Source organism: Chiloscyllium plagiosum, chromosome 30, assembly GCF_004010195.1.
Source record: "Chiloscyllium plagiosum isolate BGI_BamShark_2017 chromosome 30, ASM401019v2, whole genome shotgun sequence".
NCBI lineage: Eukaryota > Metazoa > Chordata > Chondrichthyes > Orectolobiformes > Hemiscylliidae > Chiloscyllium > Chiloscyllium plagiosum.
The window spans coordinates 21068004-21088972 of NC_057739.1; the positions used below are offsets into that span (position 1 = coordinate 21068004).

Here is a 20969-nt window from a genome sequence, read left to right on the forward strand (position 1 = left end):
GCTGCTGAGGGAGGGAAAAGGCAGGGGAATGCTACTGCTGTCAGGGCTCAAACCCACTGCAACCCTCCACTCCCTCGCCACACTCCTGGCGTACTTGAAGTGGCCAATTTTCTCAGCTTAAGCTCAAAATCTGGCTCAATGCAAATTCCTCTCCACGGATGTTTTATTATTTGTCCGTCTCTCTCGCTCTCTCTCTCTCTCTCTTCATGCCTGACACATACAAAAGTATAATATGCATCTACAATCGAGGAGGGGAATGGAAATCAAGAGAGGATCTTCCAAAAAGCATCATTATTGAGCAGTTAAAGAGTTTTCCCATAGAATGTTTCAGCGCAGGTACCAGGGACCCTTTCCTGCCTCATCCCTTGCCTAACCATGTTCTTGGACAAAAAAGTTTTTTATTTTGTGGGAATCCAAGGCCAGCTAGACATTTGGATACAAAACCGGCTCAAAAATAGGATACAGAAGGTGGTAGTAAAGGGTGACTTTTTAGACTGGAGGCCTGAAACCAGCGGTGTGCCACAAGGATCGGTGCTGGACCCACTGCTTTTCGACTTTTCTATCAATGACTTGGATGTGAGTATAGGAGATATGGTTAGTAAGTTTGCAGATGACACCAAAACTGGAGATGTAGTGGACAGTGAAGAAGGTTACCTCAGAGAACAACAAAACCTTGATCAGATGAGCCAATGGGTAGCAGGTAGAGTTTAATTTAAATAAATGTGAGGTGCTGAATTAAGAAAGGCAATTCAGGGCAGGACTTATACACTTAATGGTAAGGTCCTGGGGAGAGTTGCCAAACAAAGAAACCTTGACGTGCAGATTCATAGTTCCTTGAATGCGGAGCCACAGGCAGATAGGGTGGTGAAGAAAATGTTTGTATGCTTGTCTTTATTGGTCAGTGCTTTGGGTACAGGAGTTGGGAGGTCATGTTGCGGCTGTGCAAGACATTGGTTAGGCCACTTTTAGAATATGCATTCAATTCTGGTCTACCTTCTATAGGTAAGATGTTGTGAAACTTGAAAGGGTTCAGAAAAGATTTGCAGGATGTTGGAGGAGTTGAGCTATAGGGAAAGGCTGAATAGGTTGGGGCTGTTTTCCCTGGAGCATCAGAGGTTGAGGGGTTACCTTACAGAGGTTTATAAAATCATGAGGGACATCAATAGGTAAATAGCCAAGGTCATTTTCCCAGGGTAGGGGAGTCCAAAACTAGAGGGCATAAGTTTAAGGTGAGAGGAGAAGATATGAAAGGGACCTAAGGGACAACATTTTCATGCAGAGGGTGATGCATGTATGGAATGAGCTGCCAGAAGAAGTGATGAAGGTTGGTACAATAGCAACATTTAAAAGGCATCTGGATGGGTACATGAAGAGAATGGGTTTACAGGGATATGGGACAAATGCTGGCAAATGGGAATAGATTAATTTAGGATATCTGGTGGGCATGGATGAGTTAAACCAAAGAATCTGTTTCCGTGTTTACATCTATGACTCTATGGCAATTTGAATTAAACAAAACTGAAAGAATCATGGATGCTGGAAATTATCCGGTTCCTGTCTGCATCAATGGTGCTGAGATGGTCAAGAGCGATGATCAGCAACGATCTGTCCTGGCCCACCCATGTCAGCACGATGGTCAAGAAAGCATAACAATGTCTCTATTTCCTCAGGAGGTAAAGGCAATTCTGCAAGTCCACACGGACATTTTTATAGATGCACCACTGAAAGCATCCTAGCACGATGAATCACAGCATGGTGCTGTGCTTCCCTAAGATTGCAAGAAACTGCAGTCACGAACATATCCCAGTCCATCACGCAAACATCCATTGTCTCTATCTGTACTTCCTCCTGCCTCAGGAAAGCAACCAATGTGATCAAAGATCCCTCTTACCCCGGTTATACTCTTCAGTCAGGCAGAAGATGTAAAAATTTGAAGACGTACAATTTGATTCAAGAACACCCTCCTTCCCTGCTGTTATCAGACTTTTGAATGGGCCTCTCAAATATGAATTCTGATCTGTCTCTCCCTGCAACTGTAATGCTGTATTCTGCACTATGTTTTGCTGCCCTGATGCACTTTGGGACGATCTGCCTGTATAGCACACAAAACAACACTTTTCACTGTATCTCGGTACGTTTGACAACAATAAATCAATCAAAACAGAAATTGCTGGAGAAACTCAGCAGGTCTGGCAGCATCTGTGGAGAGAGAAAACAGAGTTAACGTTTCAGGCCCAGTCAGATGCTGCCAGACCTGGTGAGTTTTTTCAGCAGTTCCTGTTTTATTTGTTCGTTGAATCAACCTGCTCTGACTCACTTATGAACTAGATGGTATTTGAACCCAGACAATCTCACCCACCAACAGGAACGCTATCAATGCATCGTGTGAAATTTCTTATTGTAGATTAAGAATAAAAAAAGACTTTGAATCACTCAGAACAAGTGGCTAGACAGGTCCAATTCACTGGTCATAGTTGAGGGCAGAGGACAAAACTCTGATCAGGAGTATCTCCCTTTACGGCAGGGAGTGGCTTGGGAAGTGTAGAACTGAAAGCCTCAGCTGCCAAAAGCGCAGTTTTTAAAATCGGAGGCAGATCGTTTTTAAAAACATTTGGTACAGTATTTAAGTGACTTCTGAAAGAACTGCGGATCTGAAAATCAGAAACAAAAAAACAGAAATTGTTTATAAAGCTCAGTATCTGTGCAGAGAAACCAGAGTTAATGTTTCAGGTCCAGTGGCCCTGTTCTGGACCAGAAACGTAAACTATGAAATTTTAAATGTAAGGCACAAAGTTGTTATGGTGTGTTCGTTGTGTCCCTATCTCTGAGCCAGGAGGCTTGGGTTCACATCCCATCTGCTCCAGAGGTGTTTAATGACATCCCTATATATGTTGATGTAGACAATATCTAAATATGATGTACTGATTTCAGTTATAAAGCACATTAAGGAATGGATGAATAGGAGTTGGTGTAAATTACGATACGGTGGCCAAATGTTAGTGCAAGTTTTACAATGTGTTCTGGGGGAAAGTTAGCCAGGAAAGCATTGGAGTAATAGTCTCAACTGGGTAACAGTGACATGGTGAAGGCATCACTAGCAAATGAGCGAATGCAGAGATGGGCTCAGGCAATGTTATTGATTTGGAAACAGGGTGTCTTGGTCATGGGGTTTATATGAAATGATACTCAGTTTAAGATAAAATAGACTGAACTGGATATTCAAAGCCTTGGCATCCTAAGACAGTTACCAGGAAGATGGAGTCATTAATAAGGAAAAGGTGTCTGCAGTGAGGACTGAAGGTAAGAGGTGGGATACTTAAGTTCGATGGAGACGAGACCCAAAAATGCTAACGTGGGCTGGACACTGATTTTCTGACCCAATGCCTGCTATTAACCAATTGGGTTGAGGCATGTTTGGGACAAAGCCACCCCCTCCACCATGTTGGCTGAGCTGTATCTTGTATTTTTCTAACTAAACATTTACAATAAAAGACTAAAATGCACCTTCCTGATAAGCACCCTCTCCGTTTTCTCCCTTTACTGCAGCCAGTGGCCGCTGATTGGCCCTCCTGCTTTAAGAGCTTGTCCATTCCCCTTTAACTGGTAAGGAAACCTGTCTGTATGCCAATTAAGAAGAATGTCCCCATCAAAATTCCGACCATTGACTTTCTTTATGGGACAGGTTGGGAACTGAAAATAGTTCTGGTTCCTGTTTTCTCGGGCCAAATTAAAAATTTAACCGAATATCTTTGGGTTCCCCAATTTCTACTTTGTGAACATTTCTGCATTTCTCAATGTTGGACAGGTTGTGTGATAAGTTAGTAGTGTGGAGAATTTGAGAGAGATGAAAATGATGTAGATCTGAGAGCCATCAGCAGATGAATTAGGAGCATGAGTAGGCCATTTGGTCCATATAGGCAAAAGTGAGGACTGCAGATGCTGGAGATTAGAGTCAAGAGTGTGGTACTGGAAAAGCACAGCAAGTCAGGCAGCATCTGAAGAGCAAGAAAATCAATGTTTCGGGCAAAAGCCCTTCATCAGGAATGAGGCTGGGAGCCTGGGGGTTGGAGAGATAAATGGAAGGGGGTGGGCTGCAGAGAAGGTAACTGAGAATGCAATAGGTGGATGGAGGTGGGGAGAAAGGTGATAGGTTGGAGGGGAGGGTGGAGTGGTTAGGTAGGAAGGAAGTTTGCCAGGTAGGACAGGTCATGAGGACAGTGCTGAGTTGGAGGGTTGGAACTGGGATAAGGTGGGGGAAGGGGAAGTGAGGAAACTGGTGAAATCCACATTGATGTCCTGGAGTTGGAGGGTCCCGAGGCGGAAGATGAAGCCCTTTTGGACCTAAGGACATATCAGATTTTAATTTGAACAGTTTTCTGAGCATTATTTCCTTGGAGTTTGTAATTGTCTTTAAGCTCCTTGTTCCCTTCCACATCCTGATGCACAACTATTTCTAAGATGTTATGTTGTATCCTCTACAATGAAGATAGATGCAAAATATCTATTTGATTTGTCTGTCATTTCCCTATTTCTCATTGGTAATTCTGCAGATTCACTCTCTTGACTATGAATCTTTACTTTAATTACATCTTTTCTTTTTAAATACCTGTAGAATCTCTTACTCTCTATTATTGTATTTTTAGCCAGCTTTCTGCCATAGTTGAACCTCTATCTCTTTATTAAGTTTTTATTCTTTGTATTTAAACCAGTCTTCTGACCGGTCATTTATTTTTTGCAGAATTATACACTTGTTCTTTTAAGTTTGATTTTAGCTTTAATTTCCTTATTTAGTGATAGTGTATCATTCCCTCTTAAGCATCTTGTCTCACTGGTTTGTATATTTTCTGAGTATTTTGAAATATCTCCTTAAATATCAACCATTGTATCTTTTCTGATTGATCCCTTAATGTACTTTCCTGGTTCACTTTAGCAAGATCTTCCTCCATGCCCTCATAATTGCCCATCATTAGGTTTAAAACATTAATTTTAGATCCTCGACTAATTTTTGTTCCTCTAATTAAATGGAAAATTAAATCACATTATTATGACTGGTACATAAGGATAACTTTACTATGAGGTAATTAGTCAATTCTGTCTTATTGTACAAGACCAGGTCTGGTGCAGCCTGCTTTCCAGAACATACTGTTCTATGAAACTGTCCTGAAAACACACTGTGAACACATCAAGCGGGCTACCCTTGCCATTCTGATTTAGAGTCATAGAGATGTACAGCATGGAAACAGACCCTTTATGGGCGGCACGGTGGCACAGTGGTTAGCACTGCTGCCTCGCAGCGCCAGAGACCCGGGTTCAATTCCCGCCTCAGGCGACTGACTGTGTGGAGTTTGCACGTTCTCCCCGTGTCTGCGTGGGTTTCCTCCGGGTGCTCCGGTTTCCTCCCACAGTCCAAAGATGTGCAGGTCAGGTGAATTGGCCATGCTAAATTGCCCGTAGTGTTAGGTAAGGGGTAAATGTAGGTGTATGGGTGGGTTACGCTTCGGCGGGTCGGTGTGGACTTGTTGGGCCGAAGGGCCTGTTTCCACACTGTAAAGTAATCTAATCTAATCTAATCTAAAAAACCACTCCACAAGTGAGTTCTTACCTTTACTATTTCTCATTTCCACTAAACTGATTATAACCTGATCTTCAGAATCTCTATTATATATGTATATATATATATAATATATCGCTATTATACATACATTATCCCTGATTAATACTTTATCTTGCTTCCTGTCCTTCCTATGTATTCTGTGTCTTTGAATATTTCGATCGCAACCTTTGTAGATATGTCTCTGTAATAGCTATTAGAGTATACATGTTTATTTCTATTTGTGCTAATAATTCATATTGTTGAATGCCATGTGTATTGAAATGCAGAGCCTTTATAGTTCTGCAATCTCCTATCTACTGTTGCATTTTTAGTTTTGTATACTCTGTCCTTTCCAATCATATTCTGATCACCATTTCCCTTGTCAGTATCTTTCTCTGTTGCCTTAAATTGTCTGTTTAATTTACAGAATCTTGCCAAATTTGATCTTTTTGGAATTTGAAGAAGAGTCATTGGACTTGAAACATTAACTCTGTTTCTATCTTCACAGCTGCTGCCAGACTGGTTGAGTTTCTCCAGAACTTATTGTTTTTATATAGTAACCCTGTGTGGTACTTCCCCATTTCACTGTGCACCTCTGTTGTAGATGAAATCTAATAACTCAAGAATTTAACAATTCCATCTGACAGACTAACTGGTGTGTTTATGGACAATCCCAGGATTAATTTGAAACCAATTTTTTCAACAATATTTATTTGTGTTTCTCTTTCATTTTGTTACTGTGCTTCCTGCCTCTTGCCTTTTCTTTCTCTTACTCTCTGTGTTATTTCTGCTTTTCAAAGTTGCCATTGGTGCAATGACATTTGTTAACAAAGCCAACCTATGTATATTTACTTGGCCTGGCCTGGAGGATCAGATTCAGGAGTTGTACCACAACATTGTTTAACAAGTTGATTGAAAAATATCTTAGTCCCGTGGTTCCATGCGATTGTACTTGCTTCAAGTATCTACCTCCCATCCCATTGCATCTAAATTCATGATATCCATCCATTCCATTCTACTTATGTACTTATTTGTTTTTCCCTTAAGTAAATATCTTTTACGTGTTTGAACTGCTGCCTGAAGAGGCATGTTCTAACTCCTCTAGGGCATCTTTCTGTCAAATAAATTTCTCCTGGATTCCTTTTGGATTTATCTAGGAGACTTGAATTATTTGAGGCTCCTAGTTCTAATCTCGCTGAGAGTGGAAACATTTTCACCATCAGCTATTTCAACAGAGTGAAGGCTTCTATCATGCCTTCTCTTCTACCGAGAAAACTGCACTAGCCCATTTAAAATTTCCTGAAAACCAAAGGGATTAATCAATTTAAATTTCTATTATGAGAGGTTTGTTTTGACTTTGAATTCAAAATCTCATAGTAGAATAGGATATTATCCTAATCAATCAGTTCAGAGATGTTATTATATACCCCGAGAGCCAATGGGATTTGAACTCAGGCCTCGTGGCTCAGAGACAGGGACACAACTACTGTGCAACAAGAGCCCTGTTTTTCACAGAACATCACTGCAGAAGTTCTTTGGTGTGGATATTTTTTCTAATCAACCTGTTCAGAGATGTTATACCACACCTCTGGAGCAGGTGGGACTTGATACTGCGCGTCTTTGTCCAAAGGTAGGGGTGCTACCACTACTTCACAAGAGACACTCTTGTGGAGAAAAAGTAGAATATTTCTCATCAGTTTTCACTCAGGAAAAGGAGAGTATTGGAGGAGAAGAATGAGGTACGAGATATTCGACTAGAAAGGATTGAGGTTAGTTACAAACAGGTGTTATCAATTCTAGAAGGAGTGAAAGTAGACAAGTCCCCTGGGCCGGACAGGATTTATCCGAGGATTCTCTGGGAAGCTAGGGAGGAGATAGCAGAGCCTTTGACTTTGATATTTGAGTCATCATTGTCTACAGGTTTTGTACCAGACTGGAGGATTGCAAATGTTGTGCCCTTGTTCAAGAAGGGCAGTAGAGATGACCCAGGTAATTATAGATCAGTGAGCCTTACTTCTGGTGTAGGAAAGGTTTTGAGAAGGATTATAAGAGATAAGATTTATAATCATCTGGCAAGCAACAATTTGATTTCAGATAGTCAACATGGTTTCATCAAGGGCAGGTCATGTCTCACAAACCCCATTGAGTTTTTTGAGAAGGTGACCAAGCATGTAGATGAGGATAGGGCCAGTTGTCCTCGGATGCTGCCTGAACTGCTGTGCTTTTCCAGCACCACTCTAATCCAGAATCTGGTTTCCAGCATCTGCAGTCATTGTTTTTACCTAGTTGATGTGGTATACATGGACTTCAGTAAAGCCTTTGATAAGATACCACATGGTAGGCTGTTGGAGAAAATGCAAAGGCATGGAATTGAAGGTGATTTAGTAGTTTGGATTAGAAACTGGCTTTCTGAAAGAAGGTAGCAAGTGATGATTGATGGCAAATATTCAGCCTGGAGTCTGGTTACTAGTGGTGTGCCACAAGGACCTGTTTTGGGTCCACTGCTGTTTGTCATTTTTATAAATGACTTAGGCGTAGGTGGATGGATTAGTAAATCTGCAGACGACACTAAAGTCGGTGGAGTAGTGGATAGTTTGGAAGAATGTTACAGGTTGCAGGGGGACTTGGATAAACTACAGAATTGGGCTGAGAGGTGGCAAATGGAGTTCAATGCAGCTAAATGTGAGGTGATGCACTTTGGGAAGAATAACAGGAAGGCAGAGTACTGGGTCAATGGAAAGATACTTGGTAATGTGGATGTGCAGAGGGATCTTGGAGTCCATGTACATAGATCCCTGAAAGTTGCCACCCAGGTTGATAGTGCTGTTAAGAAGGCATATGGTGTGTTAGGTTTCATTCATAGAGGGATTGAGTTCTGGGGCTGCAATATCATGCTGCAACTATACAAAATGGCACACTTGGAATATTGTGTACAGTTCTGGTCGCCATATTTTGGGAAGGATGTGGAAGCACTGGAAAAGGTGCAAAGGAGATTTACCAGGACGTTGCCTGGTCTGGAGGGAAGGTCTTATGAAGAAAAGCTGAGAGACCTGGGTCTGTTCTCATTGGAAAACTGCAGATGCTGGAGATCAGAGCTGAAAAATGTGTTGCTGGAAAAGGGCAGCAGGTCAGGCAGCATCCAAGGACTTTTTTTTTGGCTAAGAAGGGGATTTTATAGAGACATACAAGATGATCAGAGGATTAGATAGGGTAGACAGTGAAAGTCTTTTTCCTAAGATGATGACGTTAGCTTGTACGAGGGGGCATAACTACAAATTGAGGGGTGATAAATTTAAAACAGATTAGATTACTTACAGTGTGGAAACAGGCCCTTCGGCCTAACAAGTCCGCACCAACCCTCCGAAGAGCAACCCACTCTGACAGTTACCCATTCACCTAACACTACAGGCAATTCAGCATGGCCAATTCACCTAACCTGCACATTTTGGACTATGGGAGGAAACCAGTGCACCCAGAGGAAACCCACGCAGACAATGTGCAAACTCCACACAGACAGTTGCCTGAGACGGGAATTGAACCCAAGTCTCTGGTGCTGTGAGACAGCAGTGCTAACCACTGTGCCACCGTGCCACCCACCAAGATGTCAGAGGCAGGTTCTTTATGCAGAGAGTGGTAAGGACGTGGAATGCCCTACCTGCTAATGTAGTCAACTCAGCCACACTAGGGAGATTTAAACAATCCTTAGATAAGATGATGGGATAGTATAGGGGGACGAGCTGAAAATAGTTCACGGGTCGGCGCAATATCAAGGGCTGAAGGGCCTGTTCTGTGCTGTATTGTTCTATGTTCTAATAGGTGCACTCCCGGATCGAGAGTTCCCTTACCTCAGATATATGGTTTCATATTGTTAGACAGTAATTCTAACATTGCATTGAACTAGATAGAATTGAATTAGCTTTATTGTCATGTGCACTTGAATGAGCACAGTGAAAAGTTTGAAAAGTCGCCTCTTATGGCGCTATCTTAACTTCACGATGCCTCGGTACAGATACTTAAATATTTGGTTCAAAGTTGAAAGGATAATAAATAAATGTCCAACATAAGTATAAAACAGCAAGAAAAAATACTCGATTTACAGTCCTTTTCACCAAACCTGTGCCAGCACCCAGCCTCCAGATCGCACTGGGCCAAGTCTCCAGACCATGCCAGGTTACAAAACTCAGGGCTTCGCCTCCAGTCCGCAAGGGATTCATCTCCTGCACCAGCGTCCAGTCTGGGACTCACCTCCCAGACCGGCCTGGTCTGGGACTCACCTCCCGCACTGTCCTGGTCTGGGACTCACCTCCTGCATCGGCCTCCAGTCTGGTACTCACCTCCTGCACTGGCCTGGTCTGGGACTCACCTCCTGCATCGGCCTGGTCTGGGACTCACCTCCTACACTGGCCTGCTCTGGGACTCACCTCCCGTAAAGGCCTGGTCTTGGACTCACCTCCTACACTGGCCTGGCCTGGGACTCACCTCCTGCACTGGCCTGGTCTTGGACTCACCTCCTGCATTGGCATGGTCTGAGACTCAACTTCCACAATGGCCTGGTCTGGGACTCACCTCCCGCACCGGCCTGGTCTGGGACTCACCTCCTGTACTGGCCTGGTCTTGGACTCACCTCCTGCACTGGCCTGGTCTGGGACTCACCTCCTGCACTGGCCTCCAGTCTGGTACTCACCTCCTGCACTGGCCTGGTCTGGGACTCACCTCCCGCACTGGCCTGGTCTGGGACTCACCTCCCGCACTGGCCTGGTCTTGGACTCACCTCCCGCACTGGCCTGGTCTGGGCATCACCTCCCACACTGGCCTGGTCCTGGACTCACCTCCTGCACTGGCCTGGTCTGGGACTCACCTCCCGCACTGGCCTGGCCTTGGACTCACCTCCCGCACTGGCCTGGTCTGGGCATCACCTCCCACACTGGCCTGGTCCTGGACTCACCTCCTGTACTGGCCTGGTCTTGGACTCACCTCCCGCACTGGCCTGGTCTGGGCATCACCTCCCACAATGGCCTGGTCCTGGACTCACCTCCTGTACTGGTCTGGTCTGGGACTCACCTCCTGTACTGGCCTGGTCTGGGACTCACCTCCCGCACCGGCCTGGTCTGGGGCTCACCTCCCACACCGGCCTGGTCTGGGACTCGCCACCCACACTGGGCTAGTCTGGGGCTCACCTCCCGCACCGGCCTGGTCTGGGGCTCACCTCCCGCACCGGCCTGGTCTGGGACTCGCCACCCACACTGGGCTGGTCTGAGACTCACCTCCCTCACCGGCCTAGTCTGGGACTCACGTCCTACACTGGCCTGCTCTGGGACTCACCTCCCGTACCGGCCTGGTCTTGGACTCACCTCCTACACTGGCCTGGCCTGGGACTCACCTCCTGCACTGGCCTGGCCTTGGACTCACCTCCTGCATTGGCCTGGTCTGGGACTCAACTTCCACACTGGCCTGGTCTGGGTCTCACCTCCTGCACCGGCCTGGTCTGGGACTCACCACCTGTACTGGCCTGGTCTTGGACTCACCTCCTGCATTGGCCTGGTCTGGGACTCAACTTCCACACTGGCCTGGTCTGGGACTCACCTCCTGCATCACCCTGGTCTGAGACTCACCTCCTGTACTGGCCTGGTCTGGGACTCACCTCCCGCACCGGCCTGGTCTGGGACTCACCTCCTTCACTGGCCTGGTCTGGGACTCACCTCCTGCACCGGCCTGGTCTGGGACTCACCTCCTCCACCAGCCTGGTCTGCGACTCACCTACCGCACTGGCCTGGTCTTGGACTCACCTCCTTCACTGGCCTGGTCTGGTACTCACCTCCTGCACCGGCCTGGTCTGGGACTCACCTCCTCCACCGGCCTGGTCTGCGACTCACCTACCGCATTGGCCTGGTCTTGGACTCACCTCCTGCACTGGCTTGGTCTGGGCATCACCTCAAGCACGGGTCTGGTCTGGGACTCACCTCCTGCACTGGCCTGGTCTTGGACTCACCTCCTTCATTGGCCTGGTCTGGGACTCAAATTCCACACTGGCCTGTTCTGGGACTCATCTCCCACACCGGCCTGGTCTGGGACTCACCTCCTGCACTGGCCTGGTCTGGGACTCACCTCCTGTACTGGCCTGGTTTGGGACTCACCTCCCGCACTGGCCTGGTCTTGGACTCACCTCCTGCACTGGCCTGATCTGGGTATCACCTCATGCACGGGTCTGGTCTGGGACTCACCTCCTGCACTGGCCTGGTCTGGGCATCACCTCATGCATGGGTCTGGTCTGGGACTCACCTCCTGCATTGGCCTGGTCTGGGACTCAACTTCCACACTGGCCTGGTCTGGGACTCACCTCCCGCATCGCTCTGGTCTGAGACTCACCTCCTGTACTGGCCTGGTCTTGGACTCACCTCCCGCACCAGCATGGTCTGGGACTCACCTCCTGTACTGGCCTGGTCTGGGAGTCACCTCCTGCACCGGCCTGGTCTTGGACTCACTTCCCGCACTGGCCTGGTCTGGGACTCACCTCCCGCACTGGCCTGGTTTTCACTCACCTCCCACACTGGCCTGGTCTGGGAGTCACCTCCTGCACTGGCCTGGTCTGGGACTCACCTCTTGCACTGGGCTGGTCTGGGACTCACCTCCCGCACTGGCCTGGTCTTGGACTCACCTCCTGCACTGGCCTGGTCTGGGACTCACCTCCTGCACTGGCCTGGTCTGGGACTCACCTCCCGCACTGGCCTGGTCTTGGACTCACCTCCTGCACCGGCCTGATCTGGGACTCACCTCCTGCACTAGCCTGGTCTGGGACTCACCTCCCACACTGGCTTGGTCTTGGACTCACCTCCTGCACTGGCCTGGCTTTGGACTCACCTCCTGCACTGGCCTGGTCTGGGCATCATCTCATGCATGGGTCTGGTCTGGGACTCACCTCCTGCACTGGCCTGGTCTGGGGCTCACCTCCCGCACCGGCCTGGTCTGGGGCTCACCTCCCACACCGGCCTGGTCTGGGACACACCTCCCTCACTGGCCTGGTCTGGGACTCACCTCCTGCACCGGCCTGGTCTGGGGCTCACCTCCCACACCGGCCTGGTCTGGGACTCGCCACCCACACTGGCCTGGTCTGGGACACACCTCCCTCACTGGCCTGGTCTGGGACTCATCTCCCGCACCGGCCTGGTCTGGGACCCACCTCCCTCACTGGCCTCCAGTCTGGGATTCACCTCCATGACTGACTTCCTGCACCAGTGTCATGTCTGGTACTCACCTCCCGCACTGGCCTCCAGTCACAGGGTTGTAGTTTAATAAATCAATGATGTGAATGTAATAAAGTTTGCAACAGTGAGCTATTATACCAGCCAGGCACTGTGAAAGCCAATTGCACAGTGGGATTCACCTCCCGCACCAGCTTCCAGTTTGGGATTCGCCTCCCCCACTGGCTTCTGGTCTTGGACTCAATTCCTGTGTCGGCCTCCAGTCTGGGACTCGCACACCACACTGGCCTGGTCTAGGAGTTGCCTTCCACACCAATCTGTGATCTGGGACTCACCTGCCGCACTGGCCTGGTCTGGGAGTCACCATCCACACTGGCCTGGTCTGGGAGTCACCATCCACGCCAGTCTCTGGTCTGGGACTCACCTCCCTCACCGGCCTGAAGTTTGGAACTTGCCTCCACCACTCACTTCCCACACTTGCCTGGTCTGGGTGTCACCTGATGGTCAAATGGTGTCAGGAATGTGACTCTTCACTGTACTCCTATACTGTTGTACTTGAGTACTCGGGGCCATAAACCTAATTTGAGTTCTTTTCCAATTCAATATTCGATAATTGTGCAACTGGCTTCCACAGTGCCTGGCTGGTGTAATTGCTCACTACCACGAACTTTGTAACATTCACATCGCTGACGCCTTATTAAACCACAACCCTATGACTCTAACTCTGCAGCGCTTTTTTTCATTCACAGGATGTGGGCTTCATGGGCTGGTTCAACATTTATTGCCAATCTTGAAATGGTCAGACTGCAGTTACGCATCAACCACATTGCTGTGTGTTTGGAGTCACATGCTGATCAGAACAGGTAAGATTAGCTGATTTCTGTTCCTGAAGGAACCAGAGGGATATTTCCCTGACAAGCAACAGCACTTTCATGTTCATCATTCGATTCTTAATTCTAGATTATTATTGAATTCAAAGGCGGGATTAAAACCAGTGTCACCAGAATGTTACTTGTGTCCTTGGATTCATGATCTAGTGACAATGTCACTCGGCCAAAGCCTCGCCCTCAATACTACAAGCCAGGGATTTCCCTTCACAATGTGATCTTGCATCATTGTCCCCAAGGAAGGTACATTAGCTTCTTGGTTTGCTAACAGGAACCTGGAGTAGGTAGATGGAGAGGAGGAAATTGCTGCATCCCGCTGACCTACTAAGGACACTATGCCATTAGTCACCAGAGATAGTGAGCTAGTTCGGCACAGTTTCCAGATGAAGCTCAGTGCACAGCAGTGTTGAAAGAAGGTTGATGATTTTCTGTCCTCCCTGTGAATACGTGGTAATAAGTTGCTCCCTCTCTGGATTTCCCCCAGTGCCATGTGCAAGTGAGTGTAAGAATACAAGGATAGGGCAGATGATTGCATGTCTGAGGAACTGGTACAGGGCATGGGGATCCAGATTTTTGGATCATTGGGATCTTTTCTGGGGAAGAGGTGAAGTGTACAAGAGGGATGGGTTGCACCTGAACTGGAGGAGCAGCAATATCCTGGCAGAGATATTTGCTAGGGCTATTTGTGAGTCTGGCAGGGGTAAGACCATAAATAGTAGTGAAACAAAAGGGAGAGATAAGGCTCATCCAGAAGTTAAAGAGAACAAATTAAATGGACAGGTCAGACAGGAGTATGGCAGGGAATGAGGGAAGACTGATGTATTAGACTGCATTTATTTCAATGCAAGGCATCAGACAGGTAAGGCAGATGAACTCAGGCACAGATGGGTCATGGGACTGGGATATCACAGCTATTACAGAAATATAGCTGACAGAGTTTCCAGGATTGGGAACTCAATGATTTGGATACCAATGTTATGTGAAGGTTGGAAGCGGAGGCAAGGGAGGCTAGGAGTGTGTTTTTGATCAGGGAAAACATCATGGCAGTACTTAGAGAGGATGGATGGATGGAACTGAGAAATAAGAAGAGGCTGATCACTTTGAAGGGATTGTACTGTATGCCCTCCAATAATCAGTTGGACTTTGAGGATCAAATATGTAGTGAGATTGTGGATAGATGTAAGAATAATCTTACATAGACTGGGACTGCCATAGTGTTAACAGTTTGGGTGAGGAGGAATTTAAGTAGCAGGAAAGTTTTCACAATCAATATTTAGATGGCCCTACAAGAGAAAGAGCAAAATGTAACCTTCTCTTGGGAAATAAGGCATGGCAAGTGACTGAGATGTTAGCAGGGCACCTCATTGGGTTCACTGACCGTAATTCTATTAGTTTTAAAATAGTTCTAGTAAAGGGTAGGTCAGGTCCACAAGTTAAAGTTCTAGACTGGGATTAGGCCAATTTTGATAGTATTGGACAGGAGCTTTCAAAAGTTGATTGGCGGATGCTGGTCACAGGTAAAGGGACGTTTTGGCAAATGAGAGGCTTTCAAAAGCGACATAATGAGAGTTCAGGGCCAGCATGTTCTTGTTAGTGTGAAGGGCAAGGCTGGTAAGAGTAGGGAACACTGGATGATGAGATATATGAGGCTTTGGTCAAGAAAAAGAAGGAGGTTTATATCAGGTATAATCAGCAGATATTAAGTAAATCCCTTGAGGAGTAGAGAGGGTGCAGGAGTACACTTAAGAGGGAAATCAGGAGTACAAAAAGGGAGCATGAGCTAGCTTTGGCAGTTAGGGCAAAGGAGAAACCAAAGAGATTGTACAAGTATACTAAGTGCAATCAAGTAACTAGGAAGAGCTTAGGGCCACTTAAAAATCAACGAAGCTCTCTGTGTGTGGAACCATAGGAGATGAGGGAGATCTTAGATGAATATTTCTTGTCAGTATTTACTATGTACAAAGACATGGAAGCTAGGGAACTCAGCAATACAAAATAGTGATGTCTTGAAAAAAAAATTCACATTACAGAAGGGGAGGTGCTGGAGATCTTAAAATGTATAAATATAGATAAATCCCCAGGACCTGATCTGGTGTATCCCAGAACACTGTGAGAAGCTTGGGAAGAAATTGTGTGACCAGTTGTCAAGATATTTGTATCACTGGCAGCTGGAGTATGGCTAATGTTGTACCATTGTTTAGGAAAGACTGCAAGGAAAAGCCAGGGAATTACAGGCTGGTAAGCCTAACATCAGTGGTGTGTAAGTTGGAGGGGATTCTGAGAAATAGGATCATTACACATTTGGAAAGGCAAGGACTGATTAGGGATAGTCAGCATGGCTTTATGCGTGGTAAATCATGTCTCACTAACTTGATTGAGGCTTTTGAAGAGATGACCAAGAAGATGGATGAAGATGGAACAGTAGATGCCTAATTGAACTTTAGCAAGGCTTTCCACAACATTCCATATGGTAAACTAGTTAGTAAGGTGAGATCACATGGGATCCAGGGAGAGCTAGCCAACTGGATACAGGCTCACTGGTTTGTAGTTCCCTGGCTCATCATTGCAGGCTTTTAAAATAATAACACAACATTAGCCACCCTCCAGTCTTCTGGCTTGATAATAGGAGACAGAAGGTAGAGGTGGAAGATTGTTAATCAGCCTATGACCAACGGTGTGCTGCAAGGATTGATGCCAGGTCCATTGTTGTTCATCATTTATATTAACGAATTGGATGAGAATATAGGAGGCATGGTTAGTAAGCTTACAAATGGCATCAAAATTGATGGTATAGTGGACAGTGAAGGAGATTATCTAAGAGTACAATGGAATCTTGATCAAATTGGCCAATGGGCCAAGGAATAGCAGGGGGAGTTTAATTCAGATAAATGCAAGGTGTTGCATTTTGGAAAGACAAACCAGGGAAGGACTTATACAGTTAATGGTGGGGCCATGGGGATTGTTGTTGAGCACAGAGAATTGGGGTGTCACAAGTACACAGGGTGGTGAAGAAATCTTTTGGCATACTTGCCTACAGTAGTCAGAGCATGGAATACAGTAGTTGGGATGTTATGTTAAAGCTGCACAAGACATTGGTAAGGCCACATTTAGAGTCATAGAGATGTACAGCACAGAAACAGACTCTTCAGTCTAACCCGTCCACGCCGACCAGATATTCCAACCCAATCTAGACCCACCTGTCAGCACCCAGCCCATATCCCTCCAAACTCTTCCTATTCATATATCCATCCAAATGCCTTTTAAATGTTGCAATTGTACCAGCCTCCACCACTTCCTCTGGCAGCTCATTCCATTCACGTACCACCCTCTGTGTGAAAATGTTGCCCTTTAGGTCTCTTCTACATTTTTCCCCTCTCACCATACACCATACACCAATACTGCTAGTTCTAGACTTCCCCACCCCAGGGAAAAGGTTTTGTCTATTTATCTTATCCATGCCCCTCATGATTTTATAAACCTCTATAAGGTCACCCCTCAGCCTCCGACCGATGATCTTGCCTCCCTTTCTGATCTTCCTGTAGCATTTGTATCCTGGAACATTTAGTTGCCAGTCCTGTCCATTCTGAGCCATCTTTCGGTAATTGCTATGATATCCTAGTCCCATGTTCCTAACCATGTCCTGAGTTGATCTGCCTTCCCTTTTAGGCCTCTTGCATTGAAATAAATTGGAGTACTGCATCCAGTTCTAGTTGCCCTGCTATAAGAAAGATGTTATTAAAGTGCAAAGGGTGCAAAAAAAATTTACAAGGATATTATTGAGATTGGAAGATGTGAGTTATAAGGTGAGGCTGGGACATTTTTTCTCCCTGAAGCATAGGAGTCTGAAGGGTGACCTTTTAGAATTTTATAAAATCATGAGGGGCATAGAGAAGGTGAATAGCCAAGGACTTTTCCCCAGGTAGGGGAGTCCAAAACTAGAGGGTTGGTTAGAGGTGAGGACATATTTTAGAGATGAGAGAGGAAAGATTTAAAAGGGACCTGAGGGGCAACTTATTCACACAGAAGGTGGTGTATATCTGGAACGAGCTGCCAGAGGAAGCTATAGAGGCAGTTACAATTACAGCATTTAAAGGACATTTGGACAGGTGCATGGATAGGAAAAGGTTAAAGGGATATGGGCCAAATGCAGGCAAATTGGGCTAATTCAACTCAGGAAACCTGCCATGAATGAATTTGAAGGGCATGTTTCTTTGCTGTATGACTTTATGACTTATATTCACAGGACTATGAATCACTAACTCTGACACAGCACAGTTTTCCCTCCAACACTCACAGACAGCTGTAATTATTCCATGCAGTCTGTCTCATTAATCGCTCCCAGTCATCTCTCATGTTTACAAATGATTAACCCTTCCTGCCATCTGTACTTCCTATGAGCTCACTGAGGACACTTCACCACTTCTCCTGATCTTGCATCTCCACTGACTGTTTTTCCATCCATTTTCAACATGCTCATTCCCTCTGTTTGTCTACTTGCAGGAGAAAATGGTACAATAGCACCCCAACTGATGTTTCTGAAAGTAGCAGACTGATTGCACTTGACCTAAAGAACTAAATCTTGCCCAACTCCTGGACTGCAAGGACTGAGATCCCAGACTCTCTTAGGACCAAGTGCCTTGCTGATCATGGCCATCCCCAGATTGGAATCAGATGAAACCCTTGACTGACTGTGGTGGTAGCCCCTGACTGTCTGTTGTTGCCTTTGATTTTCAGACATGGCCATTTTGTTGTTGCACATGCAGTGACTATGCCATGTAAGTTATGGACACAAGCTGTAAGTAGGGCATTTATGTAGCACGGTGCTGTGCAACAACTTATTGAGTACTGTGAATCATTTCCAGCTGCCTACCTCTCCCCTGCTCCAAAAGACAATGCAAGACCCCGAAGCCAATAGCCTCCAAATGCATGCAAAGTGATTTAACTCTGAGAAACTAAGAGCCAGAAAGTGTGTCTTGTATAAATGTGTGAGGTTTGTTTGTGTTTGTGGGTACAAAGTGACCTGGCAGAATCACACAATTTGTAGATGCCCCTGAGTTCCAAAGTGGCATCCTTAAGGCCTGAAGTGGTGTGTGAGTTAGTTTGAGAGCATGCTTGCCGGATGCTGACTTGCTCAAACAGAGGTATCCAGGATAGTAGATATGCATTATGCAGGGACATACTGATGAAGATAGTATTGGATGAAGGCTCAGAGAAGCAAGTGATGAGCTGCTGCCACCAGGTTAGCAGTCTGCGTTTCACGAGAGGAATTGGCACCATCTCGTTTCTCAGGGAGGGAGAGGAGAAGTGGAAACATAAAGATATAGAAGAGAGGAGCAGGAGTTGGCCTTTTGACTCTTCCAGCCTGCTCTGTCATTCAGTATAATCATTGGAGATCATCAAACTTAATACCCTAAACCCCGCCTCCCATTCCCCATATCCCTTGATCCTTTTAGCCACAAACATCCTTCTTGAAACACAATGTTTTAGACTCAACCGTTTTCTGTGGTCATGAATTCCACAGACCTACCACTCTCTGGGTGAAGCAGTTTCTCCCCATATCAGTCCTAAATGGTTTACCCCTTATTTTTAAATTACGATTCCTGGTTCTTGATTCCCCTGCCATCAGGAACATCCTTCCTACATCCTGTTTAGTCCTGGTAGAATTTTATAGGTTTTTATGAGATTTCTCCTCTTTCTTCTAATAAACTACAATCCTAACTGATTCAATGTCTCCTTATACATCAGTCCTGCCATCCCAGGAATCAATTTGGTAAACATTCACTACACTCCCTTCACAGCAAGACCATCCTTCCTCAGATAAGGGGACCAAAACTGCACATGATATTCCAGTATAATTGCAGCAAGGCATCCTTGTTCCTGGACTGAAATCCTCTTGTTATGAAGCTAACATTCAGTTTGCCTTTACTACCTGCTGTACCTGCATGCTGAATTTCAGTGACTAGTGCGCAAGGACATCAAAGTCTCATTGAATATTCTGCTCTCTCAATTAATAGCCATTCAAATAAAGATTTGCCTCTTAATGTTTGCTACTAAAATGGATAACCTCACATTTATCCACATTATACTGCATCTGGCATTTGCCCATCTACTCTGATTCAACTGAGGAGAAACTGAAAAATAATTTCACAGGAGGGCTGTGATTTGATTGGTTAATAAGGGATCTGCTAAATTTGAATCTGTGTTAACTTGAACCTTGTTAATTTATTGGTTACAACTTGCATAAGCAGAGATACAAAAACAGTTAAAAATTAAAAGAAAAATTCAAAACTAATTAAATAAATTAAGGATGGAGGTTCAGGTGACGAGCTGTTTCTGTATAATGTGGGAGCTGGTGGACTCCATTGTGGTTCCCAGTGACCATGTCTGTCGTAAATGTTGGTTGCTGGCAGAACTCTGGCTCAGAGTCAATGAGCTGGAGTTTGAGCTTCAAACAATATGACACATCAGGGAGGGGGAGAGTTATCTTAACGCTGTGTTTTCGGAGACAGTCATACCACTGAGACTAACTAACTCAAATTCGGCCAGTAGTCAGGGTGTGGCTGTGAGTGAGGCAGGTAGAGGGATCCAGGAGGTAGAGTTGCAGGAGACTCTACCCTTGTCCTTGTCCAACAGGTTCAAGTGGTTTTTCTCCCTCTGTGGATGGGAATGGGGACTGCAGCGAGGATGAGTTGACTGACCCCAGCACTATGGTGCAGGTTGCCATTCAAGTTGGGGGAGAGAAATGTTATAATTGGAGGTAGTTAGGGGAATAGAGACTGTTCTCTGTTCTCTGTTACCAAGATCAAGAGTCCCAAATGCTGTGTTGCCTGCCTGGTGCTTGGGTTCGGGATCTTTCATCTGGGCTGCAGAGGAACTTGGGGAGTTGGAGGGTAAAGATCCAGTGGTCGTGATCCATGTAGATACCAATGGCATAGATAAAATGGCATAGTGCTTCCACCCTACCAACCTTCGCATAAACCAAATCATCCGCCGACATTTCCGCCACCTCCAAAAAGACCCCACCACCAGGGATATATTTCCCTCCCCACCCCTTTCCGCCTTCCGCAAAGACCGTTCCCTCCGTGACTACCTGGTCAGGTCCACGCCCCCCTACCACCCACCCTCCCATCCTGGCACTTTCCCCTGCCACCGCAGGAACTGTAAAACCTGCGCCCACACCTCCTCCCTCACCTCCATCCAAGGCCCCAAAGGAGCTTTCCACATCCACCAAAGTTTTACCTGCACATCCACTAATATCATATATTGTATCCGTTGCTCCCGATGCGGACT

The 20969-nt window shown here is 46.0% G+C and overlaps 1 protein-coding gene across 1 annotated transcript in view; it reads right to left on the bottom strand.

Moving 5' to 3' along the window:
- LOC122564792 (tumor necrosis factor ligand superfamily member 15-like) overlaps nt 1-20969 on the bottom strand; it is a 59196-nt gene that overhangs the window by 5541 nt on the left and 32686 nt on the right. The gene's annotated exons all lie outside the window — the stretch shown is intronic.